Raw genomic sequence first — 16,762 nt, 5'->3', positions numbered from 1 at the left:
GGAGCCCGGGGATGCCGCGATAATATTTGTTTTTAGTGTGAATTTCGTGATGCACAATAAGATTTTCACGATAACAAATTAAATTTCTTTAAAAATTTTCTCCATCGGAAAGAATCTATTTTTGGGACTCCTGAAGTTCTAAGAACCACACCAAAAAATGAGGAAAAAGATAACAAAAAGACATGTACACTGTACAGCGATCGTAAAATTTAATAGCGATTTTTTTCGAGAATTCGAAGCGCTCGAACAAACTTAATTATCTTTGTACGAACATCGATAAGACTTTCCAAAAACCATGTGCTTGAATATACATAGTAATTTGGAAAAAGATAATACGTACGTATTGTTATCACGGACATGTTATACTCATAAGTTTGGATCGAGAAAAAAAACATACCTTGGATTTTGACCAAATTCGGAGAGATACTTTACTTAATTTGAGTTGAAAGTGTCCCATAAAAAATTTGAACCCCTAAGTGAAATGAAGGGTGAAGCCAGAAGCCCTCAAAGTGACGTTATTTTCGAAAAAAAACGGATTTTTTTTTTACAATTTCACCCCATACAATGTGTGTTTAGGATTTCTTATCTTCGAAAAAACCAATGAATTTTTGTGGAAGTAGGTAAGTATGTAATATTTTTGAATACTTAGGTACGTCAGTATACAAAATGTAGATAGTAAATACACATTACATAATTATCTTGTATGTACTTGAAATAATATAGAGCTATTACCTTCTAGATAGATACATAGTATGACAAAAAGTTAAGTGAAATTTCAAAATGAAAAAGCAGGACTTTAGCAGGACTTTTTAAAACACTTTACGACTACTTCATGGAGAAGGGAGGGAGGGAGGGAAGGAGGGAGGGAGGTTCAAAATTCTACACGTCAATTTTTCGTTTTTTTAATGTCTTCAGACATTCCAAGATTTTTTTGGAGGTGAGTGTCAAAAATACCTACCACTGTCATTTGGGCGAAGCATTTTGCAAACACTTCATGATTTTTTTTAGAGAAGGGGCAAACTTGTACGCTTTTCCAGAGATGTGGGAAAATTGTTTGCATTTTCGCATTCGCTAAAGACTATGTAATATTTCTACTTATAATTTTTTCATCAGTCAGGTGGGAGAAACACCTAAATTAAAAATTTAAAGTCATCGTGATGGAAAGGACAACTGCAGGACTAGCAGGTCATATCGACAAAAAGCAGGACAAGAAGAGGATTAGCAGGATAAGTAGGACGGTTAAACCATCCTAAATTTGGACTTTGGTGAGTTGGGTATCAGGATGCTTTTGCATCGAAGGCTTCGTCACTAATGTATGAGTACAAAATCGGTGCGTTCCTTCAACCATGAGTTAAAAATTTCATCTACCTTAGTTGTAATATATGTTCTTAAAAATTGAGGGAACAGAATTGAAAAAATGTGAAAAGTTTTGAATAAAGTTTCAATTGAATCCATACGAATAACGCATTTTAAAATTGTCTCCATTTTCTTTAAGATTATGGTTTGTTTGATAAACCTTTCAATAAGTTGAAAATTTGTCTATATGTAGGTAGAATTGATTCAACATTTTCAACTAACCACATGGCGATGACGGGCGAACAAAAAATGTTCACAGCTTTTTTGAAAAAATTCAAGGTCCCGCGTTCAAATAAATTTAACACGTATTTGAAAAATGTTTTTGAAAATTTATTACCCACCTTTAAGAAAATGTTTTTGAAAGTTATGATCTTAATTATCACATTAGGTACCTGAAAATAGATATAGAAATACTATATAATACATTGCTAACATGTACACTGTTCAGTCATAGTTTACCAGTCGTGTTTCTGAATTAGTCGTCAAATAATTACCATCGCCAAAATGTTCCAAAATTTCTTTGTACGCACACTTTTCATTACTCTGCTAACTTTTCATTTAGTAGCGGGTAAGTTCTTAATAATTTGTTTAACATTTTGTTTGCTGTCTAATTTGAGAAAAAAAGGAATACTGGCTCAGACACTTACACACTAGGGTGGGTCGTTTTTCAACTTTTTTTCAATTTTGATGAGGCTTAGAAAAAAATTATGGTCATTTCGGCTCCAGCTCAAAAGTTTTCAAAATTTGAAAAATATTTTTTTGGCACTTTTTTTTTAGTTCTGGTGGTTTCTTGACGTCTTTACGTTAGGCGTTATTATGGAGGAATTTCGCCTTTTCAGGATTTTTTTTATGCGAATCAAACCAGGGTAAAAAATCAAAAATCATTTCGTTTCAACCCATAAACCAGTTGAAAAGCAAAAAAAAAAAAAAACAAGCAAATTCAATATAGGTAATTGTAAATTTTTACAAACCCAAAACCAATATTTTTAATTTTGTTGTTGCTAATGTGATCAGTTAATCATAAATTCGAAGGTGATTGGCCTATTTTCCCACTACTAAAGAACCATCAATAACGTTAATTTTGGATCATTTTTGTTTATTTTTTTGGCCATGAACAAAGCATTGAAAAACTGCAAATACCTAAACAAAAATATTAAAATTCCAGTAAAACTTGGCAAAAATTATGTAAAACATCAGTAGGTACCTATAAACTTGAGTAGGTAAAAACATTTAAAAACGCTGCAAATCGCTAAAGAAAGAAAGAGAAAAAAAAGCTAAGCAACGCTCACGTATTTAAAAACTGACTAAAAACTCAAATAGAAACCAAAAACTCAAATCATTTCAGTCACGATCCTTGCTAAATTTTCCAAATGCAAAGGTATAGTTCTGCTTTCGGCTGCGAAATTTTTTAGATTGCTAAAAGGCCAGGGACATGATAAAAATATTCGTAAGTACGTAAACTAAAAATGATGAACCAATTTTTCAGCGCGACTTCCACGTTGCAAGCGGTTTGAAGTAAGGGCTGCATGCGCCCCGGATCCTAGCTGCAGATCTTGCGTGGTGGACTTCTGCAAATCAGTACGTCAAAATCTTCCGTTTCTTTGAAGCTTGATTTTCTTTATAACAACCAAAAGTATTAAATTAGGAAGGGGTTTAGGTGAAAACTCTTACGCGTTTTTCAGGAAACCTTTCGGTTTTGCAAAGAGCAAATAACTTGAAGAAAAATCAAGCTTCACGGTTTTTTTTTCATTTTTCTGCAATGAAATATTATAATATGACTTTTCTATACTTCTAGGGATGTACCATTAATGGATGCACTTGCTTACCAACCTTTCGCTACAATTCTGCAGGAAAATGTATCCCTGCGTTTAAATGCCCGAAGTAGGAATTAATTTCAAGTACATTGTATCGAATCGACAAAAAATATAACTTTTCAGTGTATTCGAATGTCTTCATTTTATTTAGATCTACATGTCTCAGATTTGTCAGATTCTATTTTTGTCCAATCACAAGGAGTTATTTTTGTGTTTTCAACGAAACAGATGTTCGCATATCATTACCTGCCCAAAATGTATTTAAGATCAATCAATCTCACTGTTATGGGACTTTTTTTTTTTGAATTTTTGCATTTGCTAAGACTACCTATGTAATAATGTATTTCTACAAGGTAGCGAGGGTACCTAATAATTTTTTCATCTGCCAGATGGAAAAAACAACAATATTTTTTCAAAATTCTACAAAAAAAAGGAAATAAATTGAAAATTTAAAGTCAGCGTGATTGAAAGGACAACTGCAGGACTAACAGGTCATATCGACAAAAAGCAGGACAAGAAGAAGATGAGGATTAGCAGGATAAGTAGGACGGTTAGACCACCCTGAATTTCCACTTTGGTGAGTTGGGTATCACGATGCTTTTGCATCGAAGGCTTCGTCACAAATGTACAAAATCGGTGCGTTCCTTCAACCATGAGTTGAAAATTTCATGAACCCTAGTTGTAATATAATATGTTCTTAAAAATTGTAGGAACCGAATCGAAAAAATGTGAAAAGTTTTGAATATAGTTTCAATTGAACCTACGAATAATGCATTTTAAAATTTTCTCCATTTTCGCTAAGACTATGGTTTGTTCTATAAACCTTTCAACCAGTTGAAAATTCGTCTTCATGTAGGTAGAATCGATTCAAAACTTTCAACTCTAGAATAACTACATGGCGATGACGAGTGAACAAAAAATGTTCACAGCTTTTTTAAATAAATTCAAGGTCCCGTGTTCAAATAAATTCAACACGTATTTGAAAAATGTTTTTGAAAATTTATTACCCACCTTTAAGAAAATGTTTTTCAAAGTTATGATCTGAATTACATTACTTGAAAATAGATAGACAAAAACTATAAATATTGCTTAAGTGCACACTATTCAGTCATAGTTTACCAGTCGTGTTTCTGAATTGGTCGCCAAATTTCACCATCGCCGAAATGTTTCAAAATTTTTTCGTACGCACACTTTGCGTTGCTCTGCTAACTTTTCATTTAGTAGCGGGTAAGTTCTTAATATTTAGTTTAAAATTTTGTTTACTGTTCAATTAAAAAAAAAAAAGGAATACCTATTGGCTCAAGCACTTACACACTAAGGTGGATTATTTTTCAACTTTTTTTCGAATTTTGAAGGGGCTTGGAAAAAAAAAATAAAAATACACTGAGAGAACTGTTTAGTAGAAGTTACTGTAAAATTTAGTAAACAGGCCCTCTGGTAACCCTTTTTGTAGAATTTACTACATTTTGTAGTAATCATACTAAGAAATGTAGTAGAAAAAGTACATTTTACTACGTTTCTTAGTAGTTTGTACTAAGAAATGTAGTAAATACTACAAAAAAGTGACCAGAGGTCCTCTTTACTAAACTTTTCAGTAATTTTTACTAAAGTGATTTTTCTCAGTGTACTTCGGCTCGAGCTCAAAATTTTCAATTCTTTCAATTTTTTTAGATTTTTTTTTTTCAAGTGGTCTGTTTACATCTTTACAACTAGGTTTTATTATGGAGGAATTTTTGACTTTTCAGGATTTTTTTCGTGCGAATCGAACCAGGGTGAAAAATTATTTCGCTTTAACCTATAAACCAGTTGAAAATCAAAAAAACAAAAATTAACCAAATTCAATTGTAAATTTTTACAAACCCAAAAACCAATATTTTTAATTTTTCTGTTGCTACATAATGTGATCAGTTAATCAATTCGAAGATAATTGGCTGATTTCTCCACCAGTAAAGAACCAATATTTGGATCATTTTTTTTTTTTTTGGCCACGAGTAAAGTACTAAAATAATTGCAAATACGAGTAGGTAAACAAAAATATTAAAATTCCAGTAAAATTTGTCAAAAATGATGTAAAACATTGTTACTTATAAACTTGAGTAAATAAAAACGTTAAAAACACTGTAAATCGCAAAAAAATACTGCTTAAATGAAATCGAAATAGCAAACAAAAAAAAATTAAAGAAACTAAAATTGTGAAGATTGAATATGTACATCAAAAAACCAACGCTCCCGCTCTCGTATTTAAAGACTGACCAAAAACTCAAATAAAAACCAAAAATGAAAATCATTTCAGTCACGACCCCTGCTAAATTTTCCAAACGCGAAGGTAGGTATAGTTCTTCTTTCGGCAATGAAAATTACATTTTTAGATGTCTGCTAAAAGGCCAGGGACAAACATAAAAACACATAGATAGTCTAGGTACTACGTAGTAAATATGTAAACTAAAAAAGATGAACCAATTTTTCAGCACCATTTCCAAGACCAAGACGCTGCCCACCGAAACAAAAGATATATCCGTGTGCCCCGGACCCTAGCTGCGTAACTTGCGTACAGGGCCCCTGCCCACTTGTAAGTCAAATCTTCTATTCCTTTGAAGCTTGATTTTCTTTATAACAACCAAAAGTATTCATTATGCTGTATCAACATCCTGTAATTTTAAGTATGGCGTAGGAATGTGCATAAAATCAGTTACATGATGCCAGTCTCAGATGAAATCAGGTATAAAACATTTTTGGAGTCGGCACTTATGTGTTTTCTTTCCATTTTTGTATATTTTCTTGGCGCTTGTAAACGCGTTTTTTACATGATGTGTTGTAATACGTTCCAAAACCTCTGTTCTCAAGTCCCCATAAGTATGTATATTTTCTCGTTAATTGTCGGATGTTCAAAAAGGTTGGAGATTCGAGAGTTGAGCATAGAACAAAAAAATACCTACATATGTACAACACAGCTATTTTGACGGTAAAACCAAACTCGAGCAAAAAAAACTGAGGAAAGATCGGAAAAATCAAGCTTCACGTTGTTTTTTTTTCATTTTTCTGCAATGGAATCATACGTTATATTTATATACTTCTAGATATGTATCGATAATGGCTGCAGTTGCAGACCAGGCTTTGTCTTCAATTCTAAAGGAAGATGTATCCGTGCGTCTAGATGCCCGAAGTAGGAGTTAATTTCAAGTATTGTACCGAATCGACAAAAAATATAACTGTTCAGTGTATTCGAGTGTCTTGATTTTGTTCAAATCTGTATATCTCAGATTTGTGTGATTCTATTTTTTTTTCAACTGTAACAACAGCTTTTCGAGCTGTGTAGCTGTGTTAAGAATAGTCACAAACAAGGGTTTTCTTCAGCGTATGTATATTTTCCATAAAATATGATTAGCAGGGCTCGGATATTCTTTCCCTCAAAAATCCAAAATATGCGCTTAAATATTCCCTAAAAAATGCTAAAATATGTTCTAAAAAGTAAAAATATTCCCTAACGATATGGGTATTGTTTTACAGGAAAAATCAATTCCTATACGAATTTACTAATATTGTTGTGTAATACCAAGAATTCACGAACAAAAATGGAAAACAGAGCGTTTTAAAATTACGAAAGGGTAATTCTAATTCCATTATTGAAGGAATAAAAAACAAATAAAATTAACAAAAAAAAATTAGTAGGTACAAGAGAGCAATTGCCAGTTTCACAAATTTTTTGGGGAAAAAATAAAAAATAGCCAAATACTAATTTAATGCAAAAATCTGAAATTGAGCAAAATATTCCCTAAAAAACCGCTAAAAATGTAAAATATGCTCTAAAAACGCAAAATATTCCCTAAAAAATGTCAAAATATGCTTTTTTATGCTTTTATGGTGAAATATGCCAAAATATGCTCTAATAAATTAGGCTCATTTTACTTGAAATTTCATGAATCGTGGAGATAATTGAAAAATTCCCTATCCTCCATGCATACAAAAAATATGCTCCAGCATAAAAATCCGAGCCCTGATGATTAGCAAAGAAGACAGAATACATTTTAATCCGATTCTTTGACTAATCTCATATAATCTATCATTTTCAGCAGTAAGTACTTCACTCGTGTGAGAAATTGGAAAGATAGTTTTACAATATTCTCAAGTTTTTTTTGGCTCCGTATGATGGGCTGATCAATGGCTGATTTGATACAGTACACATTAGGGCGGAGTGAATAAAAAAACATTTTCTGGATTTAGACGAAAATGGTGAGGAAGTTCACTTACACCCAGAAAAATGTCAAGTCTCCTAGCAGTTCGCGGGGGTTGAGCTGGAGTTTCTCTAAAGTGTATTCATTTCTGAGCCGCCACCACGGTTTCTTCACATTTCATGTGTTTGGAACCTTGTGGAGAGCGGGGGGGGGCAACTCTATCGCGTTGCCTGATATACCTATGTTCTTGATAATATTACCTGTATACTTGACCATACGTGTTTCTGAATCAGTTGCTTAATTTCCACTACAGCCAAAATGTTTCAACATTTTTTTGTACGCGTATTTTGCATTTTGCTTCTGATTTTTCATTTCGTAAATTTAGGTAAGTTCCTAATATTTTTTTTTAGAAAGGTTACTGAATAATTTAAAAAATATATATATCACATCAAGTGCGACTCTTTTCTCTAATACAGAAAAGTTCATGCTAAATTGAATCATCAAAATATAATTATGAGTTTTCAATCATGAAAGTAGGTATATATTTTTTCCCCTTGACATACACAACCCAAATAAGCTGCGTATATTGTACACAAGAGTTGAATGCGCAATGCACATTTTTCCAACTAAAGCCAGCAAAACATCTGAATTAACATACTTCGATTTGAACAAGACCGAGATAGATCGAAAAAATCAGCCATACCTAAATCTTTGGAAAATCAAATTTTAAATACTGAAATTCATTTCCCTTATTTCAACCACACTAACTCTAAAACAATTCGATAGCTGTCAGTGAGTTTTCAATTCGTTCCAAAAATTTTTAAATTTCCCTAAAAGAGAACCACAAACTCGCAACAGCAATTTTAAATTCCAAGGGAAAATTGACAAAGATAGTAGCTTTCAATATTAGCTATAGAGATTGTACGATATGTTTTACAAATGTAATTCGGTTTTGTTAAAATCAGAGTTTTTTAGTTCAAAAGATTTCCTCGTTAGTTGCAAAATGTGCATCCAACTCTAAATTTATAAAGTACATTACATATGGTGCCAGTTCTGTTTTTGGCTGTGAAAATTGCATTTTGAAAAATCCAACTTTTCAGCACCATCTAAACCATGCAATGATCCAAATGAGGTAAGACGTTCATGCGCTCCAAATCCTGGTTGTAGAACTTGTGGAGTAAAGTTTTGTACTAAGGTAAGTATGTTAGAATCTTCCGTTCATTTTTTTAAAAGGACGATTTAATACACATTTTTACTTCTAGGAATGTTACATTGATGCATGTATTTGCAAAAGGGGCTTTCGTTACAATGCTGCAGGAATATGTATACCTAGAAAACAGTGCCCACGACGAGCGTAATTTCAAGTATTGAACTGAATTGAAAAAAATGCCCAACTAATCACCGTAGGTATTCGAAGTTCGAACATCTTTATTTAAAATTTCGCCAGCCATTACTTATGCCATATAGCCTATTATACAGTGAGGTCGATTGATCTTAGACACATTTTACGTAAGTAGGTAATAAATAATTTTGTCCAAATCACAAGGAGTTATTTTATGTGTTTTCAACGAAACAGATGTTCGTATTTATCATTACCTGCCTCAAATGTATAAGATCAATCACAATCTCACTGTACATCATTTTCAGCAGTATCACGGCAGGAATCATGTACATCTATGGGAAATTGTCAAGATACGAGTAGTTCCACAACTATCATATTTTCATCTTATTGTGAATCGGAATGAAGACAAATTCTGTACCAACAGCACGTAAAAATTTTTTAAATAAAAAGTTTGAAAATTTGCTCGAACAAATCGTTATTCGCTTGAATACGTCATCTACAAACAGATATTCTTATCTGTATCTAGTAGGTATAATTATCCACTAGATATAACAATATTCACGTCCGTCACTGTCACTATACACATTTCAGTCATTTGATCTACACACTACAGTCAAAATGTTCGCGTATTCCTTTGGACGTGTACTTTATGTAATTCTATTGGGATTTGTAGGTAAATATTTACTCAATTCTCCAGAACCTCCGTGTGGTCTTTTTGAAGTACGGGAATCTTGTGGCAGTGCATGCCCACCAACATGTGAAAATCCCAAACCACAAATTTGCACCTTGGTAAGTTGGACTTTACACAAAATACGAGTACATAAATTTTTCCTCAATAAATTCTATCATTGTTACATGTATTTCCAGCAATGTGTAGCAGGATGCTTTTGCATCGAAGGATTCTATAGAAATGCACAAAATCGATGCGTCCCTTCAAGCTTATGCAAGAATTTCACAAGTGTAATAACCAAGAAGTAAAACTGGTACCTAATAATGAATCGAAAAAATGGAAAAGTTTTGAATGAAAATTCAAGTAGTCTAGTATCTGCATTTTTTAAACAAATTTTAAACCTGCATCCTTAAATTATGTTTAAATAAACTTCTCAAAAGTTGAAGATTCTTCAAGAAGCTGATTCAAAATGTACTTTGTTTTCGTTCAATTTTGTTGGGTAATTGCAATTATTACGTATAATGTAGTTCCAAAAGTTTGTTTACTTCAAGAGTGAATGAAATTTTGGAGTTCATTGCTCGTATGTTTCAACTCTATTGTGAGCAGGGGTATGACGAAGCAATATGTTGCGGGGTGGGGAGGGGGCGGAGGTTGAGAGACTGAAATTCTCCCTCAACTTTTTACCTTAGATCCCCCCTCTCCAGCCAAGATTTTTTCAACTATGTAATTGGCCAGATGTGGTTGGGACCATTTTTTAAAAAAAGAAGTTTTAAAGAAAAAAATGTCGAATAAAAATTTTATTTCAATTTTTTCGTTGATTGGATTATGTTTTAGAAATTTTTTGAGTTGATTTTTTCATTCTACGAAATGTTTGAAAATGTTTGCAGTAGAACTCAAATCTGTCTGAGCGAAAGCTACATATGAAAAATTGATAATTAAGTATTCGAAACATAAAACAGCATCATTTTTTATGCAAAAGTTGATTTTTATAGCTTCAAAATTTTAAAATTTTAAAAGTTTTCAGAAAAAATTACAAACAGGTACCTATTATTTTTTAAAACGCTAAGACTTTTGAAAATTCAAAATTTTTCAGAAGTGAAACATTATTTTTGACAGGAGAAGTTAATTCTTTTACCCTCTTGATTTGGTCAGAGGAAAGGAAAGTGATCTACCTCGAGTCAAGCGAAAGCGAAAGATATTAAAGATGTAATTTAAAGAGTAAAAATCAATGGTTTTTGGTAACATTTTGATTTTCCCAACTCAAGCAACTTCTTCCCAACTTTTCCCAAATTTCCCAATTTACCCAATCTTTCCAAAAATTCACAACTTATTTCTGTCTGGAAGAGGGGTGAGCATTCCACTACCCCACCACCCCCTTCACATCCGTTTGGCACGCTTTTGATTGCGATTAACCGTTGCTCTTGTTCATTTTAAATTTTTTTCGCAGCGAAATAAATTATTCGCGTTGATTTCGATTGAATTTTTTCACATCGTCATTTTGATTTTTTTTTGCGATAGCATAGAATGTCAACATTTTTTAAATTATTTTTTGTGATTTCACTGAATGTTATTGTTGTAATTCCGAAATTATTTTGGATTTAATTTTTTTATGAGGGAAGGAAGAGGTAATTGTAATTAATGATTATGAGTGATTTTTTGTGGTTTTGAATACATTTCTTTGTGATGATTCAGAGCACATTTTTGGGTAGCAACTAGGAAGTATTTTTGGGAAGACTAGAAATTAAATTTTTGCAGTAAGCTTTGGTAAATTGTTTAATGATTTTTAAAATGAATTTTCTTGGGGTGATTTGGAATTTCGTCTTTGATTTAGGTGGGGATATTGAATGAGTTTTTTAAAATGCCAAATCAGTGTTTCAGTGGTGATTTCAAATTGATGATTTTTTCAGTGTTGATTTTTGCTGATTTTTTTTTTTGGGGGGGGGAGGTAAAGATACCCACATGTTGCAGCTAAGCAAACTTGATTTTTTTGAAGATCTTTCTCATTAGGTATGTTGCAAGTTGATCTCGCTAATTTTTTCTGACACTCCAAATACAAGTTTCCAAATACGACCAGCTAAACCCCAGCTTCAAAATCGGAAATAGGGACACCCTGTATACAATATCAATAACAAAGTCATCTGTTACAGATACCACAGCGATATAACGATAAATCGTGCGAATTTCCAAGATAAAAACACCGCCACTACGCGAATTAGTACGTTAACATTGCTGTTATTTATAAGCTGGCATATTTACATTTTTGTAAATCGATACGTACGAGTATAAGCTATCATTTTCTATGGCATTGAAACGGTATCGCGAATGAACGAACCAATACATGAGGATAAATTATTCTGCTATTCCGGGTCAAGCTTTTCTGATCCTCGTATACTATATGGCCGCTCATGTAGAGTAGAATGTACATCGTGTGTATAAGATTAAAACGTAAAAAAAATTACTACTGAGTACCGAGCTCAATTACCGACATGTAAATATATTCAACGAGCATTACATTAGCCTATATAAATTTCATCGTAGGCATATACGAACTATAGACGACTCAATCGGGGTAGCAAGCTAGGCTTATAGAGCATACAACTGAGAAAATTCTAGGAAATAAAGCTACATAGTAGTATAGGTATCATTGTTTTGAAAAATTAGCCCAATAGCGGAAAAAAAATCAACAAATAATTCACTCCAGAGTCTGAATTTCTTTTTACAGCTGATGCGCATTCAGCATTCGTTATCGTTACATTTGGCAGGAAATTTATTTAAATCATTTGTAAAAATATACGTATATAGAGAGGGAAAGAAGAAGGTAGAGTAGCCTTCTGCATGTACTACTACGAATATTCTGGTGGCACAGAAGAGCAGACTGAAGCGTCTATCAAATTACCTAGATAAATTAACCATCGAATTGGTACTTCCTCGATGCCAGTTCAAATTAACATAATTTCTCATTATTTGCCCGACGCGACGCGAAATCGTGACTAATATTAATTATAACTATTAAGTAAAATAATTCTTTTTCGGTAATTACTGATAGTTTAACGTTTCGATTCATGTGTATATACGAATGGAAAAATCAAAGCAGGCCTTGATAAAATGACATATTATACCGAAGCGTGATCCGGAAATACCCTAGCTTGGCGTCCCGGATGGAATTGGAATCACTGCAGATTGAAGCAATGAACGCCGAAGGGGTTAATATTTTAAGTATTTTAATCGAAAATTCCTTCTTACTTACGAAAATTTATCGCACCTCGAGACTGTGAGAGAGAGAGAGAGAGAGAGAGAGAGAAACACGTCTTACCGTTATTATATATCTTTCGTCGAGCAAGTTTATCATTATCACGCATTTTAGCGATAAAATTCTGGAATATTGAAACAATACAGTAGATGTGCCTTATTTCTTCAAAGTTGTTTTTCACCTTTTTATTTTTATTTTCTTTCAATATTTATATTGGAAAAAAACAATGAAGAATATTACGTTTTATTGATTTTACTTTCGACGCAGGTACCCAATATTTAGTCGCAATTTTATATTCCAAACAATTAATAATTATGGAAAAATATAATCGTCGCGGAAATTCACGTTTTTTTCCTTCATATTTTTTACCTTCGAAATAATTTTAGGTAGGTATAAACTCTGTTCTGACTCCATTGAACCGTTATTTTTCATGATTAATTCTTTATTATTTTTCCGTTCCTGTTTACTTTTTTTTTCACTTTTCTCAACGTTCTGTAAGTTTGTTTTTCGATGAAAATTTCCGTAATAAAGTTTGCCCAGTTTATCACGCAGAAGAAATTGAATCATCAGACTAATATTTTGTAAATATGAATACCTTAAGGCGGTGATAAAGAGTATAGGCATGTTTTAAAAATAGATTTATAACGTTATTATGGATAAACATAAATATTCAAAACAGAAAAAAGGTCAAGGGAATTAAATAAGCTTACTGTGCAATTTTCAGAAAGTACGATGAAATTTCAGATCCCCTGAGATGCGATGATAGCAACAAATGAACCTAATTCTTTTAATTTTTACGAAATTGTTTCATTTTGAAGAAAAGTTTGAGAAATAAGTGATTTATGAAGTAATTGACGATTTACACCACATTTTCATTATTTTTTCCCTCAAATTTAGGGAGCCTGGAGAAACGCTGAAGAGTCGTATCCAAAAATAAGTGGACATTCGGACTCCTGACACTCTCGAAAACCACACAAACGAATGTGTTCCTTCTCATTTCCAATTTTTTCGATTTTTCAGGAGGGGCAGAGGAGTTGGATCGAAAAATAAGACTAATATTCGAATTTGACGCAATATGATAGTTGATCATTCGAAAGTGGGCGCTCTTGGACTTCTCAAAAATATTGAGGTAGGTACCATTTTGAAACACCAAAATGTAACAAAGTTTCGCAAAAGTTACAAAAATTATTCACAAAATGTAAAATTTGAAAAAAAAATACTGAAAAGTGCGATTAAATTGATCAACACCAAAAATCACACAGAATTGAAATTTAGGTTCCAAGATTCGAATAAAATCACACGGAGTACAATAAAAATGCTTTAACTGGCGCATCAGTTATTAAAAAATTTCCGAATATTGATGAAAAATGTTGCAAAAATTCTAAAATTGACGAAATATCGCGAAATTTTAAAAAAAAATCTCGAAATTATCCAAAAGAGCACAAAAATTGTTGCAAATGGAAAAAAAACATGAAATATCATTTAAATATGTAAGATAAAATACTGAAAAATTACACAAAGCATCATAAAAAACAGTAAAACAGGCATGAAAATTATAGAAAATTGCAGAAAATTTATTGTTTTGGAAAAGTGAGCAAAATTCTGAAAAATTGAGTAATGTTTGAAAAAATTTATTAAAAAATTGTTCAAAAGTCATTAATAAAACAGTTAAAAATACTTTACGTATAATCGACGAATTTTTGAAAAATTCAAAACAAATCTATTGAAATGCAAAAAAAAAAACAAAAATTTTTTGGAAGTCACAAAACATTTATCAAGTAATATTATCGCAATAAAATGAAATTTTGCAGTCGATCATAAACCGTAAGATCAGCATAAAAATCACTGAAAATTTCAAAAAAAAAAAAAAAATTATGAAAATTTCAGCGCAATTTGCCGAAGATTCTGAAAACATTGCTTAAAAATTTGTCAAAATGTCTTGAATGTTGATAAAGCATTCTTTCAAGGGTGCAAAAAAACCCACACAAACATAAAAAAAAACTGTTGAAAATCACAAAAAATTGATCAAATATCATCAAAAATAGTTGAAATTTTGAGAAAAAAATTTATGAAGTTGAAATATCATAAAAACAACAACAAATGACAAGCAGTCGATAAAATATGCCAAGATTTGAAAGAAACACTGCAAAATTGTTCAAAAGAATAAAGAAAATGTCGAAAAATTGCAAACAATTCATCAAACTTCATGAAAATTGGATAAAATTTTATGAAAATCGCACAAAGTATCGTCAACAAAAAATTTTAAAAATCACCAAAAATTGTCAATATTGAAGCTATTTTTTGTAAAAATTTGAGCAAAATCTAGCAAAATTTCATAAAAACAGTTTAAATTTGTAAAAAAAAAATGAAATAGAAACACCTGAGAATACTTAAGAAAATAAGAATCAACGAAGTAGGTACCACTATTTGGTAATTTGAGCAAAAAATAACGAAACCACTTTAAGTCTCATGATTCCACCACCAGCTAATGTTGTTTTTCAAAAATGGTCCTAAAAAGGTATGTGCATTTAAAAAGCCCCTTCAAGTCATAATTTTGCATCTAGTTAACGTTGTTCCTCAAAACCGACTCTAGTAGATATCATGAATGTTTAAAACCACCTTAGGGGTTATGATTCTTCACCTGACTAACATTGTTTTACAAAAAGAATTCCAAATAAATATTAATTTAACTGAAACTGCCACATGATCGATGATTCTCCATTTAGTTATCGTTGTTTTTTAAAATTACCTCCCAAACTGTTAAGTATACTTGAAAAATCACCTGGATAATTTTTTTTACAAATATTCCAAGTGAATATCAAAATTTGGAAAAACGCCTTAAGAGTTACAATTCTCCTAATTAACGTTGTAGCCAAAAACTAACATTGTAAATAGATATCTACGCTCAGAAAAGCAGCTTAAAAGCCACGATTCTGCTTCTAGCTAACGTCGTTTTAAAAAACAATTTCAAATGAACTGAAATTTCGACAAATTTGACCAATTTATGAGGAAAAAATGAGTGAAATTGAAGAAAATTTCAGTACAAATTTATTAATGATTTTTGTAAAAATAATATACTGATCAAAATTTCCCAAGATATTTGTAGCATTAAATTTCACTGATTCAATCGATTGAGAGAAACTAAAATAATTATTCTCGTGCAAAGAAACAAATTTTCAAAATGAATCATTCCACCAAGCGCAATTTTTCAAAGAACTCCTAGTTTTCCCTTTTATTACCAGATTATAATCGATCAACATTCGATTTTCATTTCTAAACGTCGCAGAAATTTCACCCTGATCATTGATCCTAATATCCATCGTCGTCGTCAAAACCTCCGAACTCATTGACCACATCACGTACGCTGAATTAATGAATAAACATAATCGAACGGTAATATGTAAAAGTTTGATTAACCCAACGCCGTCAAAAACACGTCTTCGATACGTAAAATAATATTTTTCGTGATGAAAATTCGCATGAACTAATTCGCGAAAATATCAATACGTAGCGAATATTATTTGTAAATAAACGCGCCTGGTTTAAAAATAGCTTCTGTTTTCATCACAGCCACACAATGACATAATTTTTCATCGAAATAATCAGAAAAAAATTTTCCATTTTCTAAAATCAATCTTTACTTAGTTGTGAATTGTCAGTGTCACGATGCTCAGACGAAACTCTACACGGTATAGATAGAAGTCAACGGAAACAGAAAATTTTCGGCGACAAGATAATTTTTCCCTCTAACAAGGCATTCTCGCGGATAGAGAGAGGTAAATTATGTATAGCAATTTGCATTAATGAATAACATTTTTGTCTTTCAATGCGAATATATAAGTTAAACCATTTTTTTCCTCCGTTTTGTTCATGTTATACGAACGTGTGCAACATTTTTTCTACACAAGGTTTATCAGACACGTTATTATATACAGGGTGTTCCAGAATAACCTTTCACATTTTGGTAACCACTGATCTGTGTTCAAGTGGAGCTAGGGGAATGGTAAAGGCGGTTCTAGGTAGCCAAAGCATGCCGAATTATGTTTCAAAAGTTATTTTTTGCCCTGGAGAAGTAGATGGCTGTACAGTATACTTTTACTGTGAAGGTCTTTTTTAAAAATAAAGACTCCTGGACCCCTTTACTCTTTACTCATCAGT

General features: G+C 32.0%; 1 protein-coding gene and 2 long non-coding RNA genes across 4 annotated transcripts in view; 2 read left to right on the top strand and 1 right to left on the bottom strand.

The window, feature by feature from the left end:
• The window catches only part of Pino (Pinocchio), a 108,855-nt gene that overhangs the window by 86,602 nt on the left and 5,491 nt on the right, over nt 1-16,762 (bottom strand). The window lies entirely within an intron of this gene.
• Nucleotides 879-3,297, top strand: LOC135842528 (uncharacterized). Its single transcript, XR_010558138.1, has 3 exons — nt 879-1,924; nt 2,843-2,934; nt 3,152-3,297. It is a non-coding gene; the product is annotated as an uncharacterized LOC135842528 (long non-coding RNA).
• On the top strand, nt 7,501-9,156 carry LOC135842529 (uncharacterized). Its single transcript, XR_010558139.1, has 3 exons — nt 7,501-7,727; nt 8,443-8,537; nt 8,605-9,156. It is a non-coding gene; the product is annotated as an uncharacterized LOC135842529 (long non-coding RNA).

Source organism: Planococcus citri, chromosome 4 (genome assembly GCF_950023065.1).
Source record: "Planococcus citri chromosome 4, ihPlaCitr1.1, whole genome shotgun sequence".
NCBI lineage: Eukaryota > Metazoa > Arthropoda > Insecta > Hemiptera > Pseudococcidae > Planococcus > Planococcus citri.
Note: the sequence above shows the minus strand (reverse complement) of the source record. Positions and strands in the feature narration are given on the sequence as shown.